This window comes from Felis catus, chromosome E3 (assembly GCF_018350175.1).
Source record: "Felis catus isolate Fca126 chromosome E3, F.catus_Fca126_mat1.0, whole genome shotgun sequence".
Classification (NCBI taxonomy): domain Eukaryota; kingdom Metazoa; phylum Chordata; class Mammalia; order Carnivora; family Felidae; genus Felis; species Felis catus.
Window position 1 is genome coordinate 33,388,336 of NC_058383.1, and position 14,280 is coordinate 33,402,615.

A 14,280-nucleotide genomic window follows, 5' to 3' on the forward strand; every position below is an offset into this window, starting at 1 on the left:
AGTGCACAGTGGGGCTCCGTGAGGCCAGCTGGGCCTTTATAAGTAACCCCAATCTGGGGTTTACTCTGAGTTGGGATCCAATGATACATCTATAGCTAGACAATTAGATCCATTATTCTTCTAGCTTAATCATGAACTTCGTGAAGACCAACATTAATAAACTAACATTTTAAAAAAACTAACATTAACGAACAGACCAGCCTACCTCTGAACCTAACACTTTGTATTTGCCTGCGTGGTAGGTTCTGGGTGGGAGAATTGAATGGTTTCTTCCATGAGTGTTAATTTCCCTAGCCCTGCCCCATCCCACAGAGAATTCGGAGTTCTCTGCTGTTCCAACCACATCTCCAGAAACCCTGATGAAATGGATTTGAATGAAAGGAAAAGAAGGAGTTCATCCAAAGGCAGCAAGGTACCAAATGCTGCCCACATCTAATTGCGAGACCCTGGGGTAAGTCGCTCAACATCATGCCCCAGACTCCTCGCTGGTATAAAGGGAGCAAGGATGTAATAATCCCTCATTCCCTGGAGGTCACCAGACTCCAAGATGACCCCAGCGATTCTCATCTCCTGACACTCACGTGCTTGTGTAGCCGCCTCCCGTACTGGACAGGCTAGTCTCTGTAACCAAAAGGGTCTGGCAGAAATGACAGGTGGGACTTACGGTGCTAGGGCACAAGAGACAGTGCAGCTCCCACCCTGCTCTGCCTTGGATCACCTGCTCTGGGGTGAGTCAGATGACATGTGACAAGAACACACCAGCAGCCCTAACAGGAGGCCCCTGTGGGGAAGACTGTGCTGTCCAGCCCCTAGCTGGCACCAAACTTGCCCGTCGCGTGAGGGCACCAGCGTGGCTCTTCCGGCCCCAGCCAAGCCTTCAGACGCCAGCCTCATGAGACACCCTGAGCCAGAACCCCCCGACCGACTTTTACCAAATTCCTGACTCTCAAGAAACTGTGAGATAATAAAGCTTCACTGATACTTTAAGCTGCTAAGCTGTGGGGTGATTGGTTATGCTTTGGTAGAACTGACACAGTCCATCAGTAAGCGGTGATGGCACACGTCTCAGCCTAACACAGGAGCCTCGCCGGGACTCACAGCCCCTGCCTCCTTCTCTGGTCTCCTTCCTCCCCCCGGGGACCCGCCCCCGTCCTGACCCACCAGACCTCCTGAAGTTTTCGGAAAACAGACAGCATGCTCCTTCTCCCCTCCGCCCCATCTCAAACGCTATCCTCCCTCTGCGATGTCCTTCCCCTACCCCTCCTGACACACCCTGCTCCACAACCCAGCTCAAATGGCCACTTCCGCCAAAGCTTTCCCCGGGAGAAATGCATATTTCTTTCTGCGTTTCCAGAGCACCCAGTAAACACCTTTATCCCTGTCCTCATCTCTGAACACTAGGATTAACTGCAGCCTTCTGCACATGACAAGACCCATGTCTTGTCCGTCTCGGCGTGGCACTACCCCCATGCCTGGTACATAGTAGGTTCTCAGAAAATACATGGAGGCTAAAATTACTCACCTACCACTCGCGCAGCACCCGCTGTGTGCCAGCACAGAGTATCGCCAACCCACCATCCCTCTGAGGTACGGATTTTACAGATAAGGAAGCTAAGGCTCAGAGAGGCTAGCCTTTCATCCAAGAATCACAGCTGCCCAGAGATCATCCAGAACTGGAACCCAGAGAACAAAACAAATTTTTCTTTTTTTTAAATAGGTATTTCATCATTTCAGCATACATGATCTTCTTTTTTTAACTTATTTATTTTGAGTGACAGAGAGAGACGGAGAGAGGAGACAGAGAGAATCCCAAGCAGGCTCTGCACTGACAGTGTAGGGGCTCGAACTCATGAACCGCGAGATCATGCCCTGAGCCAAAATCAAGAGTCGGACGCTTAACGGGCTGAGCCACCCAGGTGCCCCTGGAATGAATTTTTCTAAGCACTTTCAGCAATGAGGGTTTTCCTCTGATGTATCTCCCACTGAAACAAAGAGAGAAACAGCTGCAGAAACCATTTGCAACAGTAAATCCCAAGTAAACGCAAGGGGTGATAATTGCCCTTGACAACCCCTCTTGCTACGACCCAGACGCTGGGGATCCAAATTCTCCAGGGCCTTTTGGTTTTTCCAACCGTCTTCATGGCCCAGTCAGGCTCTCTGCCGCAGTGACCCCTCATAACAAGGCGCCGTGACATTTCGGTGGCCACGCCTCGGAGGCGTTCCCTGCCCCCCTGCCAGCTGCAGACAGGAGAGAGAGCCAGAGGGAGGCGTCCCCCTGGGTGCACACTGTTTACGTAACACTCTAATTCATTGTCCTGCCTCTGCCACTGCATTAGGGATTCGCTGTGATCGCATCCGTGCTAATGAATTTGTCGGGTAATAACGTGCATGTCACATGCACTTACGCTCCGCGTCGCCACAGCACTTCTGCCGGCAGAGCCGTGACATGCTCGCCTGGGAAACGTGCCAACTTGAGAGGAGACTGGGGGCTTTTCTTCCACCTTGTTCAGATGATCAGGCATTTCTGCTGAGCGTCTGCTACCTTCGCTTCTCTGACCCATTTGTCTTTGAACAAGGCCCTGATGCCCACCTGTCGGCCCCCAGAGAATGTACTTTTGGTGCCTTCTTCTACATCAGCATCATCTAGAACTTTCTGCAGTGATGGAAACGTTCTGTATCTGCACTGTGCAAGACAGTAGCCACTACCCACGTATTTACTGTGCGCTTAAAATATGGCTTCCGTGAGTGAAGAGTTCTTTTAAACTTTTAAAATTTATTTCATTTTAATTAATTTTCACTCAGATAGCTCCACGTGGCTAGTAGCTACCTTCCCAGGCAGTGCAGTTCTAAAAAGACACCAGGGGCGCCTGGGTGGCTCAGTTGGTTAAGCGTCCAACTTTGGCTCAGGTCATGATCTCGCGGTTTGTGACTTCCAGCCCCGCATCAGGCTCTCTGCGGTCAGCACAGAGCCCTTTCCGGATCCTCTGTTCCCCTCTCTCTCCGCCCCTCCCCAACTTGGACTCTATCTCTCAAAAATAAATTTTTTAAAGCATTAAAAAGAAATTTTTTTAAAGAGACCAGATCAGAACTTCTCAAACTTAATATCCACACAAATCACCTGGAGACCTTGTTAAAATGCAGATTCCAATTCAGTAGGTCTGGCGAAGAGCCTGAAATTCAGAATTTCTAACAAGTTCCCAAGTGATTGTGATGCGGCTTGTCTGCGGACCACACTTTGAGCAGCTCAGGATCTGGATGGTGGTTACACTGTTGTTTATATGTACAAATTCACTGAGCTGTACACATAAGAGTCATCCGTTTGCTATTGTTATATTCTCTCTCTTTCTAAAGATTGGGTCTCTCCAGATTCCAAGTCCACTGGTTCTTACCAATGGTTGCAGGTAGCATTGTTCCAAATACCACAGCACATGTCTGTACTAAAAAAGTATCTGTTGTATATCTGAAATTCAAATTTAACTGGATGCATTGTTGTTGTTGCCATTGCTGTTTGGCTAAACTGAGCAACACTGTTGCACATTAAAACTAACTCAGGATGTTTCCCTTAATACCAGTGCCCAGGCCCCACTCCAACTGGTTTAGCATGAGTCTGTCCGGAAGCTACCTGGATGACTATCATTTGCAGCCAGGGTGTGAAACACTGGTCCGGCAGAGTCGTCCTCAAACTTTAACAAGTATTAGTATCCCCCAGAGGGGGTCATTAAACCCAGATTGCAGGGCCCCACCCCCATAGTTTCTGAGTCACCAAATCCTGGATGGGGCTTGAGAATTTGCATTTCTAACAAATTCCCAGGTGATACTGATGTTAGCGGTCCAGACACCAAACTCAGAGCACCTCTGGTTTACTCTGTGCTGACCTAGGGAATAAATGAACCCACACTAGGAGCAACCTAGTCCCCAACCCCCGGTGAGGTACAGGTACAGAAGCAAACATTTATTGCAGCCTGAACTGCCTAAGAGTCAAGGGCATGATTACCCCCAAGGGGCTCCCTCCGCTGCGGCCACCCAGGTGGTGAGAGGTGATGAGAAGCTTTGGGTGAGATGGACCCGATCCCACCACTTACTGACCCCTGGCCCTTGAGACGTGCCTCTCCCCTGTCACAGCCTCGTTTGTGAAACGTAACATCCAGCTTTTCCTTAGAAGGTACGATGGACTGCGGTGTGCAACGTGGCCCAGGGTGTGGCTGCCACTCAGAGGAACACTCAGCTCTGGGGCGCCTGAGCCATCGCACTGCAGACCCACATCATCCGTCCTCACAAATCTGTGGCTAGAAGACAACGTGCTTGGGTTTTAATCCAAGCCAATGGTATCCAACTCCAGCTGCTGTTAGAATCCTCTAGAGAGGCTTTTTCAAGTACTGGTGCCTGACCCCACACCCAGAGACTCTGTGTCAATTGTGCTGGGGTAAGGCTTGGACGCAGGCGTTTTTGAAGCTCCACAAATGTTTCTCAGGGACAAAGAAGAGCTGAGAAACACTCCTCTCGGGCTGGCTCAAATCCCAGCCTCCTGGCAAACTGTGTTACCTGTGTCCGTTTCATCATCAGTTTCCATGGCATATAAACAAGCCTTCTCTCTTTCACTGGACAGTGGGAGGAAAGAGCCTGAGCCACAAGACCCAGAGAGGCCTTAGAGCCCACCTAGAGCCCACCTCTCCCAGGGGATGAAGCTGGAGGAAATGGTCCGAGGTCCCTCAGCCGGGTATTTAACTCCCCCTCCATAACATAAGCCAGCTGTGGTTCAAAATCTATTTTTATTGAACAAACACTTCTAGGCTTCCTACATTCAAGACACTATTCCAAATGCTCTATGAATATCCACTCATGTAATCCCACAGCACCTCTATGAGGGAGCTGGCAGTGGTGTCTGCATTCCCATCTCGCAGACTAAGCAAGTGAGGCTTGGAGATGCTAAGTAATCTGCCTGAGACCACACAGGGCGTCCTGGCCCACAAAGGCCACAGATCCCAGAAGGCAACGATACTGATCACTTTCCCTTCCATCATCAACAGAGTCAACTATAGTGAGGGGAGAAAGGTCCTAACTTTTACAAGGAAAGGAATGTCACGTCTCCATACACCTGCCTTCCCAGCTGAGGGCTTCTAAATGCCCTTCTAATAAAAGCAACCACAAACACCTCTTGGCACCAAGAAGGCTTTGCCGGCTAAGGAAATGAGAATTCGTTGTTGGTGACTGCTCGGTCAGGCAGTGTGACTAGACCAATCTCAGACTCCTGTCAGGTCATCGGCCTAGGATTCTAGAAACCCGAAGACATCCATGGCGAGCCTTAGCCCTCCCCCTCTCCAAACTGTGACTGTCTGCTGGGGAGACCTTGGCCACAGCTCTGAAGGATTATAAGACCCACATGTGCTACTTGGAGTAGCCACCCTCGACCCCAGGCACCAGGATCCCCACTTGGAACTCATCTTTGCAAACCTCAGACCTGTTCACATCACACCTGCATGGAACATCCTTCAATAGCTCCCTATTGCCCTCACAGTAAAAGTACATTTCTCAGTAGGGTCGGATCGCATTCATAATGTGCTCCAACCTCCTCCTCAGACTCCCACCCTTTACCCTCCAGACACCCTGACCTGCCTGTAATCCCACACTCACCCTTTGCCATCTCCTGCCTCCAGACCTTTATTCAGGCTGTTTCCTCTGCCCAAAGTGCTCTTCCCTCCCTTGTCTGCCCACTCACAGATTCCTCTGAATTTGGTGAGTCAATGTAACCGGCCATGGGGTGTTCAGACTAAACGGGAGTTTCTGGGCGAGTCCATGAAGGTGTTTCAGGGTGAGATTACCATCTGAATCAGTGAACTCAGTAAAGCAGAATGCCCTCTCCTTCGTGGGTGGGCCTCATCCAATCTGTTGAAGGCCTGAACAGAACAAGGCAGAAGAAGGAGGGGGAAGGGGCGCCTGGGTGGCCCAGTCTGTTAAGCGTCCAACTTCAGCTCAGGTCACGATCTCACAACTCGTGAGTTTGAGCCCCACCTTGGGCTCTGTGCTGACAGCTAGGAGCCTCGAGCCTGCTTCAGATTCTGTGTCTCCCTCTCTCTCTGTCCCTCCCCTGCTCGTGGCCTGTCTGTGTCTCTTTCTCTAAATTAAATAAACATTTAAAAATTATTTTAAGAAAAGAAGGAGGGGGAAGATGGAGAGACAATGACATGTGCAGGCAGTCTCCACACTCACACTTCCAAGCTCTGAGTCAGATCTGACTTCCACCTGCCAGGCGACAAGTTACCTGGTAAGTGATCTCGGCTTGCCGACCAGAGCTCCGGGACCATCACTGTCCTTGTTGAGATGATTGCTTAGCTGTTCCACCACATTCTGCTCATTCTTTTTTTTTTTAATGTTTATTTATTTTTGATAAAGAGAGAGCATAAGCAAGGGAGGAGCAGAGAGACAGGGAGACACAGAATCCAAAGCAGGCTCTGGGCTCTGAGCTGTCAGCACCAAGCCTAATGCAGGGCTCAAACCCACAAACCTTGAGATCATGACCTGAGTCGAAGTCGGGCACTTAACCGACTGAGCCACCCAGGTGCCCCCAGATTTTACTCATTGTAAGACATGACTGAAAACAAAAAAAGTGGAAGCACCAATATCACAGACAAGGGATCAAATCTCAATCGAGATCGAAACGAGCAGGCATGCCAAAGTGACGAGCCTTCAACTTCACAGGATCTGGGCCAGTTGCCCACGCTTCCATTGTGAAGGGAAAGGACAAAATTAAAGTCTATATTGATGCTAGAAACCTTGTTTCTGAGTGTGTCTGACGGAGGAACCATGAAAATACTACGCTAAGTGAAAGAAACCGGACACAAAGGACCCCGTGTTGTATAATTTCATTATAGGAAATTTCCAGAAAAGCAAAATTTATGGAGACAGAAAATAGGTGAGTGGATGCCTCAGGCTGAGGAAGAAATGGAGAGACAGCAAAGGGGCATAAAGCCTGTTTCTGGGGTGATGGTCGCCCCGCTTGGTAAATATACTGAGAGCCCCTGAAAAATACACTTAGAATTGGGTACAATCTGCGGCTCATCAACAGTACCTCAACAGAGCTTAAAGAAAAAAGGTAAAGGGGATGAAAAACAGGAACAACAAACCAAGAAGTAACCGAAAATGGTGCTGTGCTTCTAATTCTTCAGGAAGTGCTCTCTCCACACACAGAGGCTCACAACATGTAAGTCTGATTTCTGCACGTTCAGTAGCTCCAAGTGTCATGTAGGGCGGCCGCGGGGCCGAGAATTTCTGCGGGTCAACAAGCTGGCTCTCTGTGGCCCCAGCCCACTGCTGGCACACAGCGTGTTTTGCCGCACTGATCTGAAGATAAATGAACTCCCTTCCTGCCAACGACGGCTGACAGGGTCTACGGGCGAGCAGTCCTGGGGGTCCGAGGCCTGTGGGCTGCTCAAACGTGGCCCCTTGGCCCACTCCGGGTGGCTTGCACTTTGATAACAGGCCAGCCACTCGCAGGCACACGAACCTTCAACAGTTCGGGGTCTGATCCGGCCTCGAGAGCTTTCTTGACTGGTTCAGGTCCTGCGAGATGTAATCACCTAATGGACAAAGACACCTGCCTTCAGGTCTCTCCATGAATGGTGGGTTGCACACACAGGCTCCCTTCAGTTGCCCTTTGGCATCCACATACTTATTCTCGATGGTTCTTGTAACTGCGGGAGGCTTTGGGGAGCCTTTAAAACGCCGGGTTTGCCTGTCGAGGACACCCACACTCTTCCTCATCGAGCCGGGCACCACTGCCCCGCGTTGTCCCAACCGACCCGTCCACGGCCACGCTGTTCCATTTAACGATGACGGATTGCAGGGGCCCCGGCTTAGCTCTCCATGCTGTGCACCATGGATTACAACCAGCCTTCACTCCAAAGCAGCACATTTGCATGCTAACAGGGGCTTCTGGGCCTAATTCTGTGGGAATTGCTCTGTCGGAACACTGTCCTTAAAATACTGATATGGAGAAGGGACAGCTGGTAGCGAAGAATGTGGACGAATTCCACAAAGGATTTACTAACCTCAGCTCAATGTAAGGAAAAGGCCTTGGCAACAGATCTGCCCCAACCTCAGGCTTTGCAGTGGGAGGACCAGGATCCCAAAGGCATGCTTCCTAGCCCAGTCTGGCCCCTCCCCAGCCAGGTGCTGTGGGCAAGTCAGTTCACACCACTGAGCCTCGCTGTCCTCCTCTTTAGAATGGAGGCAACGTCACAGCCCTGGATCGATGCCTGGGTATCTCTTCATTCCTTTGGTCAAAGTGGGGCAATGAGTTTAGCAACAAATCGCTACTCCTCTCTGAGGATCAGCGGGGGATTAAGAGCCCAGAGATTTATAAATGTCACGGCTCGCTATGCCCGGCAGGAAGGAATGTGGGGCTGAAAAGTCACATCTACAGACACTGCGGGAGCCCATCCCACACGTGTGTGCAAGCAAGGACTCCCAGGGGGAAGATATTTGACTCAAACTCAGAGTCACTTCAGACAGAAAATCTGGCAATTAAGTAGCTTATTTGAAATAAATGGTGATGATAGAAACGAACATTGATTTGCCCCTCATACACGCCAGCTCCTGAGCACTTAATAAGCATCATGCTGTTGACATCACCCATTTGACAAAGGGGTAAAAGGGATGTGCTATGTACCAGGCACCATTTGGAGATCAGCCAGGAAGCAAATAGAAAAATAACCATGACTTCATGAAGTTTACATTCTCCTGGTGCATTGGGGGGGGGGGGGGGGGGGAGGAGGAAGAGGGGGAGGAGGAGGGGGAGGAGGAGGAGGGGGCAGATGATAAAGACAGCGTATAACTGGATTACAGAACACGTCAGATTGTTACAAATACTAGAGAAGGTACAGCAGGAGACAGCGAGCAGCAGTCAGAAGTCATGTTCGAATAGGAGACCTCATGGTATTTAGGCAAGGACCAAAAATGAGGGTGAGCGTGTGGAGGAAGAAGTCCTGGCAGAGAGAGTGCATATTCGCTGAGGTGTGAAACCACCATCACCATCACCATCAATTTCAGGACATTTTCGTCATCCTAAAAAGAATCCTCAAACTTATTAGCCACCACGCCCCATTTCTTCTCTCCCATCTGGTCCCTGGCAACCACTAACCTGCTTAAATGTGTATGAGGTCTCCTTCTGGATGGTTTCTGTATGAAAGGATGTCTCCAGCTCATGAGGAGAGAGGAAGAGGGGAGGTTATGGGAGGTGCAAGGTAAAAGCTAGGGGACCCGTGGGGTGCCCGGGTGGCTCAGTCGGTTGAGCGTCCAACTCTTGGTTTCAGCTCAGGTCATGATCCCACAGTTCGTGGGTTCGAGCTCTGAGTTGGGTTCTGTGCTGATGGCATGGAGACTGCCTGGGATGCTCTCTCTTTCTCCCTCTCTCTCTGTCCTTCCCCTACTCACACTGTCTCTGTCTCTCTCAAAATAAATAAACTAAAAAAAAAAAAAAAAAAAGCTAGGGACCCATTACAAGGCTGTAATAATAAAACCACAGTCCTCACCAAAATTCTCTGAGATGGGAACTCTTACTGTGTCCATCTTACAGATGAGGAAACTGAGGGTCAGAGGGGCTGACTCACCCAGAGACTCATGGCTAGGAAGGGGAACAGAACTGCCAGGAATGGGAACCCAGTCTGTCAACCTCGGGCAACTAACCGTCACTAGTCCTGCCTGGGGGATGCAGGAGGTGACACGGTGTCCCTCCCCCCCTCCCTCGGTTGTGTGACTTTGCAGTTGTCCCAGCTAAGGGAGGTGGAATCTATTCTCCCAGGCACTGAATTGGGTTTGGCCACTATGGCCGAAGGGCCGTTAGGCTTTAAAAGTGTCTGTGTGCTTGGCTCGCCCTCTGACACTTCTGGCAGCACCAGGAGGTTAAAATTCCAGGTCAAGGAGAACAGGACACATGCAGAGAAGGCTCGGATCTAATCCCCAGTCTGGAGGCAGCTCAGCCGAATCCAGCCACGATTCGCCAAAGCCCCATCGAGCCACACACCCAGGAGGGAGGAAGATAATGCTTGGGGTGGCGAGCCACGGAGGCCTGGGGCGTGCGTCACACAGGCTTACTGCAGCAGACACCGGCTGGTCCAGGTACAGACCCCACACCCTTGCAGCCCCATCTGAATAACAACACCAGCTTGCGAGCGGTGTTTTGGTTCCCAGACGTCCTTCGGACGCATTTTCTCATTTCGCCTTCACAGCAAACCTCTGAAGTAGACGCTTTTACTCCTGCTTTGTAAACCGAGGTACTGAGGTTCAGAAACACAGGGCGGCTCTTGCCTCCATTCATGCGGGTGGAACAGGCGACCAGGGCTTCTAACGGCACATCCTCCCCCTCCCCTGTGGCGTTCGTTAAGAATTATTTTATAATTAGGTACCCGACACACCAAAAGGAAGCTGGGACAAATGCGTGGGGGCTCAGCTCCGCCTCCACACCCTCACCTGCATGAGATCCCTGCTCCGGTTCCCACTGCCCCCCCACCCCAACCCCCCAGAGGGTTTCTCTGCACAGCACTAACCGGGCTGCATTTTAATTGCTCAACTTCCGCATTCCCCTCCCTCCAGCAGACTGCGAGCTTGTGACAAGAAGGGCCAAGCCCTCTTCATCTCCCGGAACCCGGGATGTTCACAGGCTCTGACCCGCAGAAAGGACGCGCGTACAATTTTTGAATAACTTCGCACAAAGGTAGCCACCGGTTTTCCACACTCAGGTCACCTCGATATGTGTTTCATGAAGCGCCAGTAGTAAAATGGACACGCTGGGCACCCCAAAGAGGAGTGTGTTAAGCAGGTTTTGATCCTACAAGTTTTAGTCCACTGTTCTCGCACCAGAGACATTTTACTCTACCCTGCGTTGAAGAGTTTAGCGGTCCCTACGCTGGCAGACTGTGCGTGTCCATGAGTGTCTCTATGTGCACATGTCTAGGTATGTATATGGTGTGCATTTGTGTATATGCGTATGCTGTGCATACATGTGTCTGCCTACAAATACGTGCATTGTGCACGTGTGTGCAAATATGAGCTGATACATGTGTCTGCATGCATATGCGTGTCTGTGTGCACACATGTGTGCACACCTGAGTATGTGTGACTTGTGCTTGCATAAGCACGTGTCTCTGAGTGCATATGCACGCTTCCGTGCATGTGTGTGTAGCTGCATAATTGTGTGTGACCACGTGCGTGTGTGCACATGTGCGAACCTCCTCTCTCCACCTTCTCCTCTGCTTTCCCACGGTCTCCGCCTATCTCTGTCCCTTTGTGCTGCTCACAGGCTTCTTATCAACAAGCACAGGCAAATCATCAGTCTTTGATTCGATTGTGAGTGAATACTATTCGTTCTGCCTACAAATATTTATGGAACACCAACTACTATGTGCCAGGCACTTGGTTAGGACCTGAAGATAAGGGAGGGAGGAGGAGGAGGAAGAGGCAAAGGAGGAGGAAAAGCAGAGAAGTACAGAAATCCTGCCTTCACTTACGTTCTGGTGATGATTTCTACCACAGATCACTGGCAGAAATACTCCGCGACAAGTAAAACTAACAGGGCTAAAAGGACACACGCAAGAATTCGTAAGAAGCTGAAGCCGCAAACAGAGGGGGAAGAAATAATAAAGCAAGTACTTCTGACAAAATTTAAATCCACAAAACTTGATCCAGGACATGTGAACTTGATAGAAAGAATGGCCACAAAAGAAACAAACAAGCAAGCCAACAGAAAACCTTAAAAGAGCAGAAGAATCAGCAGAAAGTCGGTTTAAGGGAAAAGATGGATGAATCAGATGTTTGTTGTAAATTTTAAACAGAAAATAATTGATCCCATGAAAATAATTGTACTACAAATAAAGGTTTTAATGGGAAAAAATGGAAACCGTTTAGTTGAGCTGTAGAGAAAATTAAATCCTAGATTAAAATGACTTAATGGAATTTGCTCCGTGAAACACTCTTGCAGAAAATTTCACAAGTCTCAAGACTCTTTCCATGGACGTGTGCATTAACAATGTACATAAGGTCAAAACAGCAGAGTAAAAATGGTGGGGCACAGTATTCTTCATCTGTGGCACATAATTCATTGGCAGACTCAGCCCAGGGTCATTGGGCGGCGTGAGCAAGCTCCTGGGAACATGCATGGCATCAGACTAGAGCTTGGTTGGAGGCTTGCTGGTTTAGCCTCTCTGCTCAGAGCTTCTCATGCGTCATTGTGCATTCAAGTCACCTTGTTACAATGCAGATTCTGATGCAGCAGGTCTGGGGCCCTCAGGAGATTCTGTTTCTAGCAAGCTCGCAGACTGCTGACCTGCAGACCGCACTCTGAGCGTCTCCGTCTCTGTAGACACTGGGACCAGAGCACTCTTCCCCTCTCCCAGGGCTTGGACTGGCTGCCTGCATTGCACAGTCCTTTCCAGAATGCTCCTCACCCCTCCCAAGGCTCAAATCAACTATCTGCATTGCATCACCATTTCCTGGAAAGTGGCTGCTGTGGTCTTGCACGCTTTGAAAGATCTGCAGGACAACAGGACCCAGGCGCTGGCAAGGGCTGACTGAGCCTGCCCCAAGTATGACTGTTGATCTAGCCATTGGCCTTGGTTTGAGGACCCTCATTCCCTAATCAGAGAACTCTTAAGGATTCACTAATCAAATCTTCTTCATATGTTCCCAGGGAGAGAGCAAGGCTTAATCCAAAGGAAGGAATCACTAAACACAGAGGCAGCACAGGGAGGTAGCGAGACTCTGAAAGCTGAGGGTTCTAGTCCAAAGGCTGCCCCCTGCACTCATGGGTCTCAGGCAAGCCAGGTATACCCTCTGGGCCTCTGTGTTCCTGTCTGTATAATGGGAATGTGAGGATGTAACGAGAAATTTCATACAAGACCCACAGTGCCTAGCTTGTTTGATGTTGCATACATTATGGTTTCTGTCTCCAGCAAAGATGCAATTCTAGTCCCTGTAGCACACAGGGGTGAGATATTTGGGAAGCAGGAGGTTTCCTGGCACCTTTTACATCACACTCAAGGCAGATGCCAATGACTGAATCCCAAGTCTAGCTGGGATGATATTAGAATCCCAGATGTCAACGCTGCAGAAGAAGGACAAAAAAGGCTTTTAAAAATGGGACTCGCGGGGCGCCTGGGTGGCGCAGTCGGTTAAGCGTCTGACTTCAGCCAGGTCACGATCTCGCGGTCCGTGAGTTCGAGCCCCGTGTCAGGATCTGGGCTGATGGCTCGGAGCCTGGAGCCTGTTTCCGATTCTGTGTCTCCCTCTCTCTCTGCCCCTCCCCCGTTCATGCTCTGTCTCTCTCTGTCCCAAAAATAAATAAAAAGCGTTGAAAAAAAAATTTTTTTTTTAAATAAAAACGGGACTCGCTTGGTCTCTGCAAGGGCAAAACAAAGCCAGCCTCGGTGGACAGACGTCAGCAGCCCTGTGTCCATACGGGAACGGGCTGGTCCAGGGCCCTCGGGCCTGCTACCAGAATAACTTTGGAGTCTCTTTAAGAAAAGAAAAATAAAAGAGCAAGTCAAGCACATTCCCCCCCCCCCCCTTTTCAGCAGCCAATGAATCTCAAATGAGTTTCAAAGTACTTAGAATTCAGAAGGGTGGGAGCCTCACAGCCCTTGGCCATGGTCCTGAATCTGCAATTTTAGAACATCGGTTCCCAAGAGCAGACACAGGCCACAGGCGTGGGACAAAGGCAGCAATCACCCACAGCGCCCTTGGCAAGAGGGTCCTCCAGAGCCCAGAGAAAGACACTCCACAGCACAAAACAGAACCCACTGGACATGTGATTCCAGGCAGAGAGCAGGCTCAGAACAATGCTTTATGGAGCGAGACTGACCCAGGCTGAAAGCCAATCCTGACACTTGCAGCCAGTGTGACCTTGGCTAAGTCACTTCAACTCTGAGTCTCTGCTTCCACGTCTTTCAAATGGACAGAAGAGAACCTACCGCATCGGGTGTCATGAGTATTAAATGAATTACTGCCATACAGTAAACACCTGTGTCCTTCCTCCCAAATTCATGAATTGAAACCTCGTCTCCAATGTGATGCTATCTGGAGGTGCAGCCTTTGGGAGGCAATTAGGTGGTGAAGGGACCTCATGAATGAACAGGATCAGCACTCTTATGGAAATGACCCAGAGAGAGGTCCCTTGCCCCTTCCACCACGTGAGGACATGGCAAGAAGATGTCGTCTGTGAACTGGGAAGTGGGTTCTGAGCCTCCGGAACTGTGAGGGATCCATTTCTGTTGTTTATAAATAGCCCAGTCA